Source organism: Peromyscus eremicus, chromosome 1, assembly GCF_949786415.1.
Source record: "Peromyscus eremicus chromosome 1, PerEre_H2_v1, whole genome shotgun sequence".
In the NCBI taxonomy this organism is placed as follows: domain Eukaryota; kingdom Metazoa; phylum Chordata; class Mammalia; order Rodentia; family Cricetidae; genus Peromyscus; species Peromyscus eremicus.
In genome coordinates this window covers 91,125,011-91,145,146 of record NC_081416.1, presented here as the reverse complement: position 1 = coordinate 91,145,146, position 20,136 = coordinate 91,125,011, and the positions used below count along the sequence as shown (strand labels likewise).

Sequence of the window (20,136 nt, the reverse complement as noted above, 5' to 3'; positions counted from 1 at the left end):
TTTGAGACAGGGTTTCTCTGTGTAGCTTTGGAGCCTGTCCTGGAACTCACTCTGTAGCCCAGGCTGGCCTCGAACTCACAGAGATCCGCCTGCCTCTGCCTCCCAAGTGCTGGGATTAAAGGCTTGTGCCACTACCGCCTGAACATTTTTTTTAAAATATAAGATTGAAGACAAGTTCCAAAGTCTGGGTTGTTATTTGTACAGGATCATCTATTCCTGTCCTAACTAGGGCCTAAAGCACGTTATCTCCCAACTAGAGTGTGAAGAAATAGACTGGCAGAATAAAACAAGCAACTGTGAACATTAGCTGTCCTGGAACTCACTTTGTAGACCAGGCTGGCCTCCAACTCAGAGATCCGCCTGCCTCTGCCTCCCCAAATGCTGGGATTAAAGGCATGGGCCACCATGCCAGGCTCAAAACGAGCATTCATATATCATTGTTCATGAAGGACCCCAAAGTGGCAGAGGCTAGGTGGCAGAATGTAATGGCTATAGTCACACTGCAAATTATAAAATAGGGTCAGGAATGGTGATTGAAATGTTTGGCTTACAGATCTTTGGTTGGTTTGTGGCTGATTAGTTTCCAGTATTAAAGTACATGGCACCTCACTAAGAAATTAAAGATTTGGGTGAATGAACAAATCTAACTTAGGCCTGACTGAGAGGCCTCACTAAGGGGAACAGCTCTCACTAATTTCTTAATCTTGGGAAATTCAGACAAAGAAAGCCTTGTGTATAGAGTACTCTGAGAAAGGATCTTGCATATCAAGGATATCTGAAGTAACATACATAAATCTTTCTCTCACCCTTCACTAAAAGGGACATATAAAAGCAAATCCATGCACAGGGGATAGGCATATATCACATCTTTAAACAAATTATCAGACAGTAGTGTTAATCCCTATGCTCACAAGGCTCACTGATCTAACTATACCCCATTATCTACAAGGAGCTGGGCTTTAGAACTCTTAAATGGCTTTCTAAACTTAGCTAGCTTCAACGTCAGCAGGGAGGGAGTACTTTTCAAATTTACAGTGCTGCCCAAAACAGGGTTTAGCAAATTATAATCTAAGGGCAAATATTTCCCACATCCTGTTTTTGTACAGCCTTTGGGAATGTTTTTATGATGGGCAGTAGTGGCGCATGTCTGTAGTCCCAGCACTTGGAGGCAGAGGCAGAAAGATCTGTGAGCTCAAGGTCAGCCTGGTCTACAGAATGAGTTCCAGGACAGCCAGGGCTACACAAGAAACTCTGTCTTGAAAAATCACCCCCTCACATTTTTTTTTTTTTACACTTTAGAAGAGTTACAAACAAAAGCAAAGAATACATGACAGGCCAGTACCTACACAGCCTTTACATTTTCATTCTACCCTTCATCCCTGTCCTACAGCACTATGCTTAGTGAACCAGCAGCAGCAAACATCAAGTGCTGCTTCTCTCATCTGTTATGCTTGCTGATCCAACTCATAACATATTTTGCTTTCTGGTCCCATAACTTTGATCTTTGCCTATAGATCTTAGTATCCATGGAAGTAATAATACTCTCCCCAGAAAACCCAAGAATGGCCTAACCTTCACTTAACTGAAAGTTTATACTATTGTTGGATTGTTTTGGTGGTTTTTTTTTTTCCTTTTCAGAGACAGGGTCTTTCTACATAGCCCTGGCTGTCCTAGAACTCACTATGTAGACCAGGTGGCATGTGCCACCACATCTGGCCTTATTTTGGGCTTCTTATGCCACTGGAACAATGAAAGAAAACAGAGTTCCATTTAGCCAGGGGAAATATGGTTGCTGCTACATACTAAAAAAGAATGAAAATGGTTTGAAAGAGACACAGACATTCACCTTGTGTTGCCAAATAGAGTGAGAAATGTTAAAAGGAGTCTTAGTAATTCATTCAAGCGGAAATACTAGGGACTCAAAAATTTCAAGATTGAGGGTTATTAATTCATTGAAAACTCAAATCCACAAAATATAGAAGGTAACACAACATAATAAATAGGTGTAGAAATAAGGATAGAGCAACTATCAATCTCCTTTTATTTAGCACCCATCTATACATGTTAATCATTACCATTGACTTTATTTTTTTGTTCTAGTATATATAAGCCATATTTCTAATTTTCATAATGGCTTTGTTCTTTTAAAATTAATTTTAATCATTATTCCATGTTAACATTAGGGGATTCTTTGTGAAGGTTATTTTTGAGATTTCTGTAAATCTAAATGTACTTCATAATAAAGTATTTCTTTACATATGTATGTTATGTTATGCAGACATGAATATGTATCTATGTGTGTGTGTGTGTGTGTGTGTGTGTGTGTGTGTGTGTGTATTTCACTATAGTTTTTGTGGGTTTTTTTTGTTTTTGTTTTTGTTTTTTGAGACAAGGTCTTGCTATGTAGCTTGCCCAGTCTGGAACTCACTATGTAGACTATGCTGATCTTGAACTCACAGAGATATGCCTGTGTCTGCCTCCTAAGTTCTGGGGTTAAAGGTGTGCAATCATTACACCCAGTTTTACAGTGTTGGGGACTGAACCCAGAACTTCATACACTTGAGGCACTCTACCAACTGAGCCAAACCTCAATTATTCTTTTGGAGTAATTAAAAACTGTTTCTGAAACTTACTCTTCCAGTTTTGTTACTTTATTTTTCTTTGGAACACACGCTGTTTTATTTGTAATTTATTTATTTATTTTTGACAGTACTGAGTATTCAATCTAGGATGTTATACATGTGAGGCAAATGATTTAACTATGAGCTACAGCTCTTGTCCCAGAGCAAATATCTAGTTTTTTGTTGTTTTGAACTGGTTCAGAATGTCCTCAAAAATTATAAATCCATTCATAATCTAAACTTGGGCTCTACAATAATAATAATAATAAAACTCAGTGTTATGGTTACCTGGAAAATTCAAATTTGTGGCAAGGCTCAAAGTATTTTTTCCTGTCTAAGTTCTTGAGTTATACATCTTTGGTCATTATTTCTTATCTACATTTATACCGTAACTTGTACATGCTTTTATTATTTACAAATGTCTATGTCCTTCCCTGACTAAACTATGAGTAAATTAACAAATGAAAGATATGTTCTCCCACAGTCTGTTCATTGTACCAGGATATCTACTAAACTATTTTCTTTAGCCTTGCTGAAAAGTAACTTCCCCTTATACTTTTTTTTAAAAAGGAAAATTCAGATACTGCTGAAATTTGGCAGTTATCACAAACCAAAAATGAAAAGTTTACCTCTTTACATTTATGAAGAAAATGCTTAAGATAAACAATCCTTGCAAAAACAATTAGAATGAAAGCAGCTTATTCTATGTTAGAGAACAAACAGATTTTAAAAAGTGAAGAATTACTAATTTCTAAGTGGGTTTATGCCAGCCAAACATCACTCTACATTCACTGGGAGAAGAATAATAGATGGGTACAATGGCTTTGCTGCTAGGCAGATGTGACTTGGGAGTCTCAGGTTTGCTACCCATTACCAATGTGAAACTGGAAAAGCAACTTCAGCTCTCCCAGGCTACGGGAGATGCCTCCTATAATTGCTGACAATGATCTGTGCCTCCTGGTATTTATGCCCTTCTGTAATACTCTCACATCTTGAATAGGAACAGGATCATGTAGTTGACTTGTTTTGAATGACTAGAACACAGCAGAAACACAGGGGTATCAATTCTAAAACAACTGGATTATAAATAGATTGACTTGAGAGATAGGGATGTAGCTCAACAGTGTAGCATTTATCTAGCACGCTCAAGGCTCTGTCTCCAAACAACAAGACTGACTGCAGTCTTCCTGGCACTTTCACTTGTTCACCTTGATTGAGCCAGCTTAGGTATGTTGTGATCTGCCCTACAGAAGTCCACGTATTAAAGAACTTGGAACAGCTCGACAGAAACCACATCCTGCTGACACAAATAAATGTGGAAGAACACCTTTCCCTAGTGGAGTCTCAAAACGACTACAGTCCTGGCCACACTTTCACTACCAGTTTGTGAGAGGTTCCAAAGCAGAGTTTGAAGCTAGGCTGCATCTGATTCCTGACATGTTAAAAACTGTGAATTAAGGAATACTGCTGTGGCTAGAGATCACTGGCAGTGTGCTTGCCAAGCATGCATAAGGTCCTCGGGTCAATATTTTAGTATATAAATACATAAACATAAAAATTAAGCTGGACCAGAAAAACCAACCAACCAATCAACCAACCAACCAACCAACCAACCAACCAACCAACCAACCAACCAAAAAACTCTCAAAACTTACTCTAGCTTTAAAACAGCATTTTTTGTTTTGTTTTTGAGACAGGGTTTCTTTGCTTAGTCTTGGCCATCCTGGAACTTACTCTGTAGCCCAGGCTGGCCTTGAACTTACAGAGATCTGTCTGCCTCTGCCTCCCAAGTGCTAGAATTAAATTTTTCTTTTCTTTTTTCTTCTTCTTTTTTTTTTTAATGCATCAGATAACAAACTTAGTTTCCTAGTCTCCAAAACAGGGTTAATAGTCTACTTCACAAATGTTATTAAATGCAATTACATAAAGCAATTGGCACTCAGTATATTATTGAAGAAAAAAGAATGTTATTATGAACTCAAGTCTACTCTTGCAGGCTACATTCTGTTATTAACACTGTTGGTATTAAAATAATGACTTTAAATAAAGCTACAGCATTTTCCATGGTGGTTTACATAATTAGATGACTTTACTTTGGGCAGAGCAGATAGTTTTTTTTTTTTTTTTGAGATTAAGTCTCATGTAGCTAAGGCTAATGTTGCACTCATCTTCCTACCCTCACCTCTTAAGTCCTACAATGATAGTGTGCTATCATGCTTGGCCAATTATTACTTTCCTTTAAGAGATGAAGAAACTTAGGGTCAGAAGACTTAAGTGACTTGTTCAGGGTCTCACAGTTAGAAAGTTATTAGACCTGAGAGTCATGCCTAAACCCTTTCCATCACTACTATGTAACTAACATTCAAACTTTACTCAGTAAATAAACATTAGTCATAAGGAATTATTTTATGTTCAGAATACAAAGACAGATAAGGAACTCAAAGAATCTGCTCTCTTGAAGCTGATGTTAGTGTTTATTAAGAAATAGTCAAGGTTATGTTTCAAAATATTTTGACTTGAAAATGCAATATTTATCATTAGCTTTGTCATGACTCCCTAAGGCTGTTTTATAAGCAGTTATACAACACACAGCACTGGCTTGGTTTATTTCATTGACTAAATTCCAGATAGGGCTTTATATATAGACTGAACAATTTTTCATTGATTAACATAATTTGAGTTTTCAACTTCAGATCTTTTGCTTCATAAGCTTTACTCATCTCTTGGCATGTAGTTTAGTTGAAAAGAGTGCCTTTTCTCTTAAGTATAAAAATAATCAAAAGTACAACAGATACAGCCTACTCAGTAGTAATGCAGAATTTAGTGTTGGACTGATGATGAACCCGAGAACAATATGAAAATGTTGTAACTCAGTTTACTGAGTAAGACCGAGAAGTCACTAAACTCAGAACTATACATAGATGAAAGCAAAATTCTGTACTCGTCTGGATACTGCAGGTTTCAGAGTAACCTGTTTTCTAGAATAAATACAATTTATTGTCAGAACCCTCCCTCCCAACACACACATAAGACTTTCTGAAAAGATGGTTTAATTCCTGATAACAACTGTCTGAACAAACTATGGTGCTTTGATAGATCCCATGTGCACATTTAAATGATATGCACTTCAAAAGTGAGTTACTGTTAAGGCAGAAGTATTCACTTGTGTCTCTTGGAACAGGTGCTTGGTCGAGAAAAGAAATGATGAATCAGAGCGGCTGAATGAAACTGGTAAACTCTTCAAGCACAAATCATTTGCATTTTTGAAGATAATACTACAGTTATTTCCTTCTGCTAGCCTAACAGTGTCTTTTCATTGATCATCTGGAATTAAAAAGTAACATTTGCACTTTAAAGGTTCCTGTAAAAAGAATGAAGTATTTCCTAAGTGTTAAACAATGAATTCTCTCAATAGGTCTGACTTAGTTATATAGTTTGTGAAGAATGAGTTACCTAACACCTATGAAGTGCTCTGAAATGGATGGACTATTTTTTAAAACACTGTTTCAGGTAGCAGAGAAAAGTTGTGGGATAAAGTCCTATTGTCTAAGTTTATCCCATGTTCTATTATTCAGATCACCATTCCCCTTTACATAGTTTGGGCAGGGAGGAAAGAATACTTTATATGAAGCCTTGAAATCATGATTCAAGAAGAATAGAATTTAAAAATTAAGCTTAAAATAATTCCAACAGCAAAATCTACTCCTCAAGAATTCTCAGAGGAGAGGAAGAGTAGGGAGAGGCATAGCAGCCAAGATCCAGCAGCTGTGCAGGTGAAGGGACCTAGTTAAGGTCTCTTCATGTGACAGTCATTCCTCTCACTTGATAAAAACAAAAGCAAAAGTCCTGGCTAATTTTAGATCAACTTGACACAAGCTAGAGTCATCTGAAAGGAAGGAACCTCAGATGAGAAAATGCTTCCATATGATCTGGCCATAAGGCATTTTTGTAATTAGTGATTGACAGGAGAGGGCTCAGCTCATGGTGAGTGGTGCCATCCCTGGGCTGGTGGTCCTTGGTTCTATAAGAAAGCAGGCTGAACAAGCCAGGGGGAGCAAGTCAGTAAGCAGCACCCCTCCATAGCCTCTGCATCAGCTCCTGCCTCCAGGTTCCTACCCTGTTTGAATTCCTGTCTTAATTTCCTTCGATGATGAACAGTGATGTGGAAATGTAAGCCGAATAAACTCTTTACTACACAACTTGCTTTTTGGTCACAGTAATAGAAGCCCTAAGACAACAAAATTGGGGATTTTCATAGATTGCAGGCCTGACTAGTATACTCTATTTCTCTAGGTCAAATCAGGTAGTTGTTCAATTTAAGTTACACAAAGAGCCTGATATAGAAGGTGCTATACATTATGAAAAGAAACTCAAACTCAAAAACAACAACAAAACAACAACAACAACAACAAAAACCCAAAAAACCCCCCAGCAAGTCGTAAGCCAGGAACAGTGTTGCATACCTGCACTCTCAGTAATTGGGAGGCTGGAGTAGGACAGAATTCTAGGCTAGCTTGGGCTACAAAGAGAATTCTGTGCTATCCTATCTCAAGGAAACAAAAACAGATGAGTCTCCACTACTGTGTACATTTCTCAAAGTGGTCTTTAAAGTGAAAAAGCTCAGCAGTCTTTCAAGGTACCACTGTTATAAAAACTAAGCTTTTCAAGAGTATCTTGGATAGGGGCCATGCTTATATTAATGGCTCCTTTAGGGGACCTATTTAAAGTTTTTGACAAAAAACAACTTTTAATGTAGAGAACTACTCAAACTACTTCTGTCTGGCAGTTCCTCTGCAAATCATGACTGACTAAGGTGTTGTTTTTAAATTTCATCATCTTTACTGTGGTAGTTTGAATGAAAATGGCTCCCATAGGCCCATAAGGACTGTCATTATTGGAGATGTGGCCTTGTTGGAGAAAGTGTGTCACTGTGAGGTGGACTTTGAGGTTTCAGAAGATCAAGCTAGGCCAGGTGGCTGGCTCACTTGTCCTTCCTGCTGCCTGTCCATCCAAATGTAGAACTCTGAGCTACCTCTCCAGCACCATATCTGCCCAATTGCTGCCATGCTTCCTACCATGATGATAATGGACTAAACATCTGAACTGTAAGCTACCACCAATTAAATGTTTTCCTTCATAAGAGTTGCTGTGATCATAGTGTCTCATCACAGCAACAAAACCTTAACTAAGACACTAACCTTCAGCAAATTAAAGAAAATTGAATAGGTCCTTATCTGTAATTTCAATTATATAGCAAATTCAAGACTAGCCTAAACTTAAAAAAAAAAAAATCCATAGCAAGTTGTTCCACTGAAAGAAAAAGACAGTTGATGATATCTATTATCAAGCCATGTTCTAATTGAGCTTCTCATCTACAAAATAGTACCAGTGGTAGTTTTAAATGGAAACACTGGTAGATGGCTAGAAAATCATGTTACTTTGGGATGGCACACACCACAGCAAAGTTCAAGAAATTCTGTTACTTCTTGCTTTCCTTCTAGACCATCATGTTAAGATGGATTTTGCTTATAATAGAAATCACAACTAAAACTCTTTTGGACATTAAAAAGCATTTATTAGTCTAGTTGACTTTAAAAAAATGAAAGCAAGGTAGTGATCAAGTGTGATTTGGTTAAGGCCCAAGTTTCAATTTCTTATCAGTTTTTTTGGCTTTGCATAGGTGTTAAGCTATGGTGCCACAGTATTCTAGCACACAGGATATTTCTCTTTTCCTTAAGTAAAGACATATTTTCTAACTCCCCTAAATATTGTCTTTGCTTTTCACTAGCCTGTATTGAGCCACACACTATTCCTGTAGCTAGAGTAATACTCTACCTTAATTTCTTTCAAATAGTGGGTTAAAAACCCCAAATGAATCAGTCTTAGCCATCACTTAATAAGTTAAATACAGAACTTTATATAAATCTAGAGAATGCACCTCACATATGCCAAATTAGGCATACACACAGAGAATATAATGTAAAATGTTTCTTCTTGTGGATTGGGGCAAAGAACACTCTGGAAACTACATTATGATCTTGTGGTAATTTGAATGAGAATGGCTCCCATAGGCTCATATATTTGCATGCTTAGTCCCCAGTTAGTGAACTATGTAAGAAGGATTAAGAGGTGTGGCCTTGTTGGATGAGGTTTGTCATTAGGGGTAGGCTTTGAGGCTTCATAAGCCCACACCAGGCCCAGTAGGCCCCTCTCTGTCTACAGATCAGGATGTAAAACTCTCAGCTACTGCTCCAGTGCTATGCCTGCTTGTCGCTCTGCTCCCCACCATGATTATGGACTAGCCTTCTAAAACTGTAATCAAGTCTCCAATAAAATGCTTCCTTTTATAAGTTGCCTTGGTCATGGTATCTCCTCACAGGAATAGAATAGTAACTATGACAGATTTATGCTCTACCAACTGAGGATGCATAAGATGGAAAGATAACTGGACCTAACTGCACACATTTTAGCCTGTCCTTAAATGTTTCCCAAATTTCAAAGCATGTCTCCCTCCCTCAAAACACTACATTCTTTCCAGTCAGTATCCATGAAAGGGCAATTGTTAATTTTATCATTTGATTGATGGAAAGTATTATGGTAAAAGGATAATTGAAAAAGGTTAGCTTTGTGAGTTCAAGGTCAGCCTGGTCTACAGAGTGAGTTCCAGGACAGCCAGGGATATGAAAAGAAACCCTGTCTCAAAAAACAAACAAAAAAAATTTTTTTAGGTTTATTAATTTTATGTGTTTGAATGTTTTGCCCACATGGATAGAAGTATATATACCACATGTATTCCTGGTGCCCACAGAGGTCAGAAGAGTTGGATCCCCTGGAACTAGAGTTATAGATGGTTGAGAGCTGCCATGAGGGTGCTGGCAGCTGGTCCTCTGCAAGAGCAACAAGTGCTCTGAATAGCTGAGTCATACACACACACACATACATACACACACATACACACACACACACACACACACACGCAAAACCTTTAAATTTCAAATAACTGAGTCCCTAATCTTTATTTGGGTTTAAAATTTGATCATATCTTATAAAACTTTAGAAATCGCTTCAGTTCAATCCTTTTTTTTTTTTTTTTCCAAGACAGGGTTTCTCTGGGTAGTTTTAGTGCCTGTCCTGGCTCTCGCTCTGTAGATCAGGCTGGCCTCGAACTCACAAAGATCTGCCTGCCTCTGCCTCCCAAGTGCTGGGATTAAAGGTGTGCACCACCACCACCCGGCCAGTTCAATCCTTTTCATTTAAAAAATTAACTAAAACCTAGAAAGGCATGAACTTAAATGTAAGACAGTTAATTAGTTATGGAACACAAGTCTCTTGATACCTACTTTAGAATTCTTTCCACTGTGCTAATTAACAGTAGTCAGTTATAGTAACTTTAAAAAAAAAAAGAAAGAAAAGAAAGATAGATAGATGAAGCAGTTCCACAGGTACATTTCCAAAGCTGATGGACCATTTTGTAAATTGTAGGTGAATTACATTTTAGGGAATAAAACAATCTTAAGGCAATAGGGAGTTTTTCCAACGAAATGCTGCCTTTGAAGCTCTTGAAATACAGACTAGTTTCTCATCCTGTTTAAGGAAGGCTCTATGAATTGTATTTCACCTTTTAACTAGAAAATTCAATCCACTTTTCTATGATCAGAAGTTTGGTAGGGTGGTGGTGGTGGCGGCACATGCCTTTAATCCCAGCACTCAGAAAGCAGAGGCAGGTGGATCTCTTAGTTTAAGGACACCATGGTCTTTAGAGCAAGTTCCAGGCCAGTCAGAACTACACAGAAAAATTCAGTCTTGAAAAAAAAAAAAAAGAAAAAGAAAGGAAGTAAGTTGCTGCTGGGCATGGTGATGCACACCTTTAATACTAGCACTCAGGAGGTAGAGGCAAGCAAATCTCCATGAATTTGGGGCTAACATGTCTAAAAACAGAGTTCTAGAACAGCCAGGGATATACAGAGAAACCTATCTCAAAAGAACAAAAACCAAAAACCAAACAAACCAAAAAGAAATGTGTTGAGTTTTATAAATGACCATAAGAAAACTCGACTACCATTGTATTTATGTGTGGATATAAGTCAAGATTAAAATGAAACAATCCTCATTAAGAAGTCTAAGTAATTTCAACTATTTGAAATACAGAGAATACAAGATAAAGTCCTTTGGGGTTGAACACATCTGTGCATCACTGCTTGATAGGCAGGTAGGGTAGCTGCCATTGATAGTGCCTTGCAGATACCATTTAGACCCCAAGTAGATACTCTATTAAGTCAAATGACATTTATTTCTTCTTTCAACATTTCTTTTTTTTGTGTGGAAAGTTATCAGTTATCAGATAGTGGCTTCCCTCTGGCTTGAGAGGCTCCTGTGCTCAAGGATGCTGTCTGGCACAATAACCAAAAGGCTTGTAAACAGTCAAGAAAGGGAGACTGGCAGTGTTGCTAACTTTGGTTTTTATAGGACAGCCAACCAATTGTGAAGGGCAAGAAGTATTTAAACATAGAGAGAAAGAGTCTTCTCTCTGGGGATTTGGTTAGAACTAAGAGATTAGAGCATTTTAGAAGAAGTTGTGGTGTGGGAGTCAAGTCTATCACCCAGCCGGCATCAGACCATCTTTACATGCATGCTAAGAGCCCATTCTCCCTAGTTATGCATGCTCGTCAAAATACAAGGGGCCAGATAGGTTTCGGAATTCTTGAGTTGGTATCAAGTTGGGCAAGGTCAGCCTTAGAGATCCAATAGCAGGTAACAGGGTCCTAGTTAATGAGACTGAATTTAAATAGAAGAAACCAGACTGCCAAAAAAAAAAAAAATGTGGTTCAGGAAAAGAATATATTTGAAGAGTGGGACATCCTGGAGAGAGATTTAATCAAGCTCAGCAATCACATACAGAGTCTTTAATTACCAGATTTCAGGACAAGACAGATGCAGACTCGGCTCTGTGCATGTTTCTCAAACTGGGGCATGTTTAATACTAGGTGTGTTCATAGAATGTACAGTATGTATGGGAAACTATGATGTACTTTTGAATACTTAATTTTATATTACAGTGATTTATACATTTTTTTTACAAGAAAATAAAGTTATAGTTTAAAGTAGATGGTCCATTTTGGATTAATTTAGAAAAAAAATTTCAAATGTTCAGATTTTAGGAGGGAATGTTGTGCTGAATTATAAAGTCACTGTTTTTCTTTGAAAAGTCTGAAGGGCAATGACAGAGAAAAGTGTCATCTTTAAGAAAGACTAAACTTTTGCCATTTGGTGTGACCTTGCTCAAGTCCAAGTCTTAGCGTTGTTACAAATATTAATCATAAACAACAATTTACTGAGGTGACAGATAGACAGATGTTTAATAAGCTGACAAAGGCAGGAGTAGGGGAGAACCTGGACAGAAGTGCTTCATTTTGCCTCATATCAAAATATGTTTTCTGGCTTAGACAACTATTGAGTCTCTTAGTGAATTATTAAGACAAATTTATTTGGGAACTCGATACAGTAGAGGACATATGCCATACACCTATTCTGGGTCACAGTCTTTAAACACAGTCTCACTTAACTTTCAAAAATCACCCTGAAAGCTAATTTTAAAAGTGAATTAACTGAGTTGGGTGGTAGTAGTGCATACCTTTAATCCCAGCATTTGGGAAGCAGAGGCAGGAGGATCTCTGTGAGTTTGAGGCTAGTCTAGTCTACAGAGCGAATTCCAGGACAGCCAATGTTACACAAAGAAACCCTGTCTAGGGACCCCTCCCCAAATAAAATAAGATAAATAAAAAAGAATTAAAAGGAAATTTAACAAAGTTCAGAATGCTGTAGTCAAACATTTAGTTAAGTAGTTAAATAGTAGTTTGAGCCCAAGTCATTTTACCACAATTTGCCAAAACAGGAGAATAAATGTTTCAGTAAGTGAGATTAAATAATGACTATTTGTAGTAGCTCTTGAATCCAGGAGCAACACAAAATATTTAACAGAATTGGTTACCAATGTTATATGACATGACATGGGAAAAGTAGTCCAGAGACAGCAAGTCAACAAGGAATTTTTTATAGTACTCCAAGAACAAATTAATAGCCTTAATAAATTAAGTTAGCCATCCAAGTATTTTACACAAAAAGTCTCATTAATTTAGGCTAAAGCACAATGGAATTTGCAATAATCTAAGAAGAACTGAGAAAATATCTGAAGTATTTTTCATTATTTCTTCCCCTTTCCCTCTGTAGTTCAGAGTGTATCAAAACGATAGGACATTCCTCAATGACTTCCGCAGAAGGGTCATACTGAATTCTAGCTAACAGAGTACCTGAGCCACAGCCAAAAAACCCCAAACTTGATGTACATGTCACCGTACCAACTAGTGAAGTAAGAAATCTCCATTTCCATTTTTTTGTTGGTTCTCCTTCACTATCCTCCTCCTCTCCTTTTTACTGAACTTTAGTAAAGGCTTTTGCCAGATAATGAAGGTAGAGAGCTGGGTAAGACCCTCTAAAGGATCAGCCCAGTAACATTTGAAATCACAAGAGACTACACATACACACACACATGGAGTATACAACAGGATAAAATAGGGTGAAAACTGAAATATATAGAAAGAGCACCCTGGCAAATTAAGTCATAGTATTGAAAAGCAAGTAGAAGTCACCAGGAAGCAAGATGTGGATGACCGAGTTTTTGAAACCTGAAAGCATGAAATTGCTGTTTTTTAGGGAATGGAATGACATTTCATAGAACTGGAGGGTTGTAGGGCAAACATGGATAGAAAAAGGGTAGGAACTATACTCTAAAGTGCTACACTAAGTAAGGAACTAGAACTTTATTTTATGGATCATCATTTCCCAGTTGTGACTATGGAACCCTTTGAAATTTACAATGTAAGAAATAATAGCAATGACGTTTGAATTTTTGACTTAGTTTCTTAAAATTCCAATACTAGAGATGAAGTAAATAATCTTTTATTTTCATCTTATATTACCAAGAGACATCCCAAACCCTCCAATTTCAATGAGAACAGTGTTTTTGTGTCTTTTTACCACATATTCGTTTAATATTAGGTGTAATCTTGCTAAGTCGGATCCGCATATGAGGAGCAGCATCAAGTCTTTTCCTGTATTTGGTTTTTGTTGCAGCATAATATGAAAACCCTGTTTCACACAGGTGCATTGTTGCAAAAGGAAGGAGCACACGAACAGCACGTCCTGCAATGTTTGGGTATTCATGAATTAGGCTACTCCAAAAATCATTTAATGACAGTTCACTGAAAGTTTGTTTCACTTGGGAATCAGATGTTAAATCAATCAGGCTCTCATAGTCTTGTGCTACTAATGAGGCTGGTTTAACAGTTACTGTAAATGGATTTCTAACCCAAGCATTATTCTCACTTGTTACAGGAAAATATTTCAAAAGAGTAGAGTGCAAACCCCTTAGATGCTGCACAATAGCACAACAAATATCTTTATCAATTGTAGAATTAATTTCAGTCAAAAAGTCACTGAGTGTAGGAAAACAATCAAAGTTTTCTTCTTCTACAGATGAGGCCCAAAACTCCAATTTTCTTAACAATGACGACATTTTATCAAACACTGTAAACACTGTTATATTCTTTCCTTGCACTGACAGATTAACCTCATTTAATTTAGTAAAAATGTCAGCAAGATAAGCAAGTCTTAGCAGCCAAGATGAATTTGTTAAGCAACCAGATAGTCGAAAAGCAGAATCCATAAAAACCAATAGTTCGTGCTGAAGTTCAAAAAGTCTTAAAAGAACTTTACCTCGGGAAAGCCACCTTACTTCTGTATTCAGAAGAAGTCCTGTGTGCTGAGCACCCATTTCTTCACATAAAATTTTTAGTACCCAGGATTGACGTGGTCGAGCTTTGATGTAATTGATAATGTGTACTGCTTGATCTAGCACGCTTTTTAGAGATGTAGGCATTATTTTAACTGCTAATGCATGTTGATATAATAAGCAGTGACTACTGGTACTTTTTGGAGCTACATATTTTATCAAGGTGACAGCCTCAGCAATTTTCCCATCCACTGCCCTAGAAGCATCACTGCAAACATCAACACATTTTTTCCATTCAATTTCATGTTTCTGCATAAAACTGTTGATGCAGTTGAATATTTCTTCACCAGTTGCATTACTCTGCAAAGATTCACATAAGAGTAGGTCCTCCTCAATAGATTTATTAAACCTATAACGAATAAACACAAGCAGCACAGCAAGTCCTGAAATATCAGCTGATTCATCTAGTTGCAGTGAAAATCCATCACAAATTTTCAGTCTACAAACAAGCTCTTCTTCAATGTCAGCAGCTAGATCTTTAATTCGGCGTGCCACAGTACTGTTTGAGAGTTGTACCGCATCTATTTTTTTTACTATACTGTTCATCAAACATCCGCATCACTACATCTTTTGCACAAGGTTTGATAAGTAATTCTCCAATAGTATGAGCCTCTCCACTCAGGGCTATGTGGTAACTTACATTGTATGACGCTTCTGTAGCACTTTCATTATCTGTATTGACAGTCTTAGGTGCTGGAGGTTTATTGTTTTCAGGTGAATCAAGATACTGCTTGAAAAAGCTGATGTCTTTGTCTTTATATGCAATATGTTTAGTTTCTAAATGTCTTCGAAGCTTACTAGGAGCTAAAGAGCTATTGGATAAAATCTTCTTACATAATATGCACTGAGCATTAGGTACATCTCGATTTCCAAAGTGAGTAAATCCAAAGGACAAATAACTTTCATCATATTTTCTTCTTTTTATTTTCTTACTAAATGTTCCTATTTTATTGGAATTGGACATGAAATTGACCCTGGAAAGCTCACCTTCTGGTTTTATAGAAAATGAAGACTGCAATGGTTCATCTTCACTTTGTACTACTCCAAACTTTGGACTGTCTGATTCAGATACAATTTGGTAACAAAATGATTCTGCTTCTTGTTTAAGACTTCCTTGTTTCAGCAAAAGATCCATGGGTAACAAGTTTGTGGTACAAAACGTGGTTAATTTAGACTTAACCCCGAGTATCACAAATGTTTTGAAATTGTAAAACAAGAAACAAAGATGAGAGAAGATATATAGCAACACATCAGTTAATTCATAAATGCTGCCTATGCATCACTTTGAAGATGGAACATCACTTGTTCTTTTATCAGGTGATCTCTCATTCGACTTCTGGTACTCTCAGGTATGGCACACCTTTCTTAAAGGCAGATTATCACATAAAAATAAAAACTACAGAAATGAGTTTAGTAGTGAAGCTTATATTCAAATCAACTTACATTAAAACTATAAAGAAAATTATTGTTAGTATTATTTTTTTCCTCAAAACACTCAGAGAATATTAACATACTAAAAATAACTGGGAACTATTAGGCTACGAAATAAGAATAAGTTCACATTTATTTATTTATTTATTTATTTATTTATTTATTTATTTATTAATTATGTACACAGTGGAGGGCACCAGATCTCATTACAGATGGTTGTGAGCCACCATGTGGGTACTGGGAATTGAACTTAGGAACTCTGGAAGAGCTGTCAGTGCTCTTAACTTCTGGGCCATCTCTCCAGCCCCTCATATGTACATTTTTTTTTTTTTTTTTTTTTTTTTTTTGGTTTTTCGAGACAGGGTTTCTCTGTGTAGCTTTGCGCCTTTCCTGGAACTCGCTTTGGAGACCAGGCTGGCCTTGAACTCACAGAGATCCACCTGCCTCTGCCTCCCGAGTGCTGGGATTAAAGGCGTGCGCCACCACCGCCCGGCCATATGTACATTTTTAAAGAAGAGCTCTTTAGAAACATCTTTAGGAATCCTTCCATGGCAAGGGTTGGTAAACACTTAAGACCATACAGTAAAAATGCTTGCTTTGTGGGTCATACAGGCTCTGTTGCAACTATTCAACTCTGTAGTTATAGCACAACAACAGATTAAAGAATGGGTGGGTGTTCCAATAAAACTTTATGTACCAAAACAGATTGTGTGGCCTATAATTTACCAACCTTATCTCATAGTAGATAGTATCTTAGAATTGCTTTTATCTTTCTGATAACCACTGCCATTAGATGCATTAAATGTTGATAGTATTACGTATCACAAGTCTCCCTTCAGGGCTGCAACAATTCTAATAAGCTATATTGAAAACACAGTGTTCCAGGACAGAGAATTCTAGTGTATCCTAAGCATTATGTATTTACAATGAAGAATAAACTTCAAGCCAAAAAGCAGATACTACTTCTCTAGACTTAAAAGTACATATCTATTTACATTATCTTAAAGACTTTTTTTTAAAGTAATGCACATTGTTACTAATTACTGACTACTGTTGTGTTAGAGGAAATAATCAAAATCTTAAGAAAATATAAACTTACTTTAGTAGGTTTTTCTCTCGTGTAATAAAAGAAACACAAAAGTAATGCGAACTTAAGACCATTTAATGAATACTGTTTTCTAGTTTTAAACTAAATTTGTAAGCTATACAGATCGATCCCGTTGATTTTAAACTTCATGTGGTTACAAATTAAGCTCTCTCTTTTCCTTTTAGACCCTCAAATCAAATGGTTTTCCTGTTAATAGCTAGTAGGTAAGATACCTGAACAATGAACACTTCTTTCTGCAATCACTCTCTCCAACTTGATAGCTTGAAATGCAGATTCTTCAAAAGAATAAAATTAAAGGATAGGGTGGGAATGGGAGTAACCAGAAGCCTAGAATAAGAAAGGTTAAAATTAGACACTGTGACAATCAGAACTATAAACTTCCACTATGAACATCCATCATATTTTAAATAGTCAACACAAATGATTCTTCACTGCAGTGCAGCTCTTGGATATAAACAGACTGTGCCTAGCAGGTAGTAAACATGCTAATATTTTCATTTTACTTACTATTCCTGCAGTTTCCCTGCTTTGAAATGCTTCTTTACCCACTGACAACACAGAAACATTTGGGGGGAAAAACAAACAAAACTAAGCCTATTTTCCCCCCACCCCCTAAGCCTATTTTTAAGAAGTACAGCCCCATTTCAATATCTCTAAAACTAAGCACTGAATCTAAAATGAAATCATACAGGCAAGTGTTACATGACATATACCATTACGATAACCAAATTCTGTCCCCAATCTGACAACTAATGCTCACTGAGTAACTGTTTATTACTTTCTGTGAGCTGTTAGGATCTGTGCTCAATTCCTCACATAGGTTAATTCATCCAATTGTCAAAAACCTGGGAATGTTAATGACTGTACTTTAGAGAAAGACACAGAGAAGTTGTTACCTGCTAGGTTAATTCATTTTGTTAGTGAAGAATCAATAACTGAGCCTCAGAAGTTTGACTGTACAGCCCATGTGCTTCACCATTACTTGTGAGTTTTCCTCTACTTCATCAAGCACCACAACCATCTGGTACTAAGAGTTGGTGTGTGTGCAGAAACAGATTACCAGCATGTTGCAACTGCCAGAGGCGGCAATCTTAAACTGGGCAGCAGTTATAAAATCCATTCCTTAGCAGTGGCCTCTCTTTTCAGCCTTGATTTGAATTTGGCAAACATAAAACAAAAAAACCGAAAACAAAACAAAAACATTTCATGGAACCAATGGTTCACCATAAAATTCGGACTCCTCCTGCCCTTGTTGTCAAGTGGGCAGAGAACAAGTAGCTTCATTTTCTTAAAGCAGCACCTCATGCCTTTCTCTTCAGAGGTACATCCCGCCAACTCTTGAGGACAAATAACCTGTGCTCCTAAGTTTTCAGTTCACTCCCTTTGGACTGAACTGAAAGGTAAGCAGTCCTTTCACCCTTTGCCTTCGCCGTGGGGCTGTCCTAGGTGTGAACAGTATCTCCTTGAGGGGCGGGAGCACAGGCCAATCACGAAGGCTAGGCAGCAGGAGAGGCCGGGCCGGGACCTACAAGCTTTTCGACCCAGTCACCTTGCCCCGCGGCCAGGGACAGCCATCCCTCAGTGACTTGTCGGGGAGGTCACAGGTGTGCGCTGCCCGCAGCCCGCCACGCCCCCGGAGGCTCGCGTCCCGTCGCAGCCCACTCTTGCCTGAGGATTTCTCTCGCCCCAGGATGTCACCTGTGCGGTCGACACGAAGTCGTGTCAACACTCGACCCCTTTCCATTTCATCAGCCTACTGTCTCGGCCGCGGCTGGGCTGCAGCGCGGCGCCACGGTCCCCAGCCCAGCACGAGACCGCCATCTTAGACAGCTCAGGCTAGCGGCCATTTCAGAGCAGCCCACTCGCCGGCGGCTCTGCTCCTCACCTTCAGCGAGGCCAGAGCCGGGTCTAGAGCCAGTCGTCGCGGACTGGAGGGAGGAGGGAGGGGTGAAAAACAAAACAGAGGGGAGGAGGACGCGGGACGGGGTGATGCTGTCAGCTCGGGGATACCGCCTAAGGCACCTCTAAGGGTTCCGATTCCGGGCTAGCGCGGTGCTGGGCCTGGAAAGCCTTTGAGTGCTCCGGGGCGGCCAGACGCTATGGTCTGCGGGAGCGACTTCGCCGCCGTCCAATCAGCGCCAGAGCTTATCCCTGCCACCAATCCGCGCTGAGCAGTAAGGCGGGACTAAGGGCCCAGGCTTGGTTGAGGCGCAGAGCGGGTTGCTAGCGGCTGAGCGGGGTCCGGCAGAGCCCGGCTGTAGCATGCGGGGCTGTTGTCCTCCGAGTCCCGGTCCGCCGTGGTTGGCTCAGCGCTGGTTCAGGAGCGGGTTCCCGGGCTTCGCCAATTCCACCTGGGTGATGCCGTGAGATAGGCGGAGGCCCAGGGCGGCATTCCCCTCGGCTCAGGTGTCCTGCGCGGGTGGCGCTGACAGGTGTGGATCGGAAACTCGCGAGCCTGAGCTGCTGGATCTCAGCAACTTCTCCAAGGCCCTACCTACCCCGTGACCCGGACACGCAGTACCGGGAAGCGAGGAGGAAAACTCACTTTCTCCACTGTGCATCATTCTTGACCGTGGCAGTCAGGGGTTCAGGCCCTGCGGAGGTCAGGTCTCCCAGGTGGCCAAGGTGTGGGACGAAAGAGAAAGTCCCTAGACCTCTTCTTTTTCTGAGGTGCCCCTCACAGTTACCAGCTTATTCCTGAACCCTCCGTTGGTGGGCTGCAACGTTTGGATGTTTTAAGCCATCCATCTTCGTCCTCCCTTTTCCCCAAAAGGGCATGGTTAGGATTGAGGCCGTGTGCGCTCTTCACTTTGGTATCGTGTGGCATCCCAGTAGACCCGGAGGCATTCCCTAGATTGACACCTTGAAATAGGTAATACTTTGTGTGTGAAAGTACAAGTAGTACTAGAGAGTGGCTCCCATTATTTACAAAATTTTGGCCTTGTGAGACTTCACAGAAATGGCTGAAGGTTGGATTGTTTCAAACCCTGCACCAACGACAGAAAATTCTCCATTTGGAGTTAACACCAAGGAGATTTGTTTTTCTTAAACATGCTCGTTCAACTAGTGATCAAGCATCTTCATATGGCGAAAGAAGCCTAACTCTTTTTTTTTTTTTTTTTTTGGTT

At 39.0% G+C, this 20,136-nt stretch overlaps 1 long non-coding RNA gene across 1 annotated transcript in view; it reads right to left on the bottom strand.

Moving 5' to 3' along the window:
* The window catches only part of LOC131915489 (uncharacterized), a 44,420-nt gene extending 25,298 nt beyond the window's left edge, over nucleotides 1-19,122 (bottom strand). The window contains exons 1-2 of the long non-coding RNA XR_009380341.1: nucleotides 18,894-19,122; nucleotides 17,221-17,335 (exon numbers count right to left, since the gene is read on the bottom strand). This is a non-coding gene — a long non-coding RNA (uncharacterized LOC131915489). The remainder of the gene's footprint in view (nucleotides 1-17,220; nucleotides 17,336-18,893) is intronic.
* Between the last annotated feature and the right edge of the window lie 1,014 nt (nucleotides 19,123-20,136).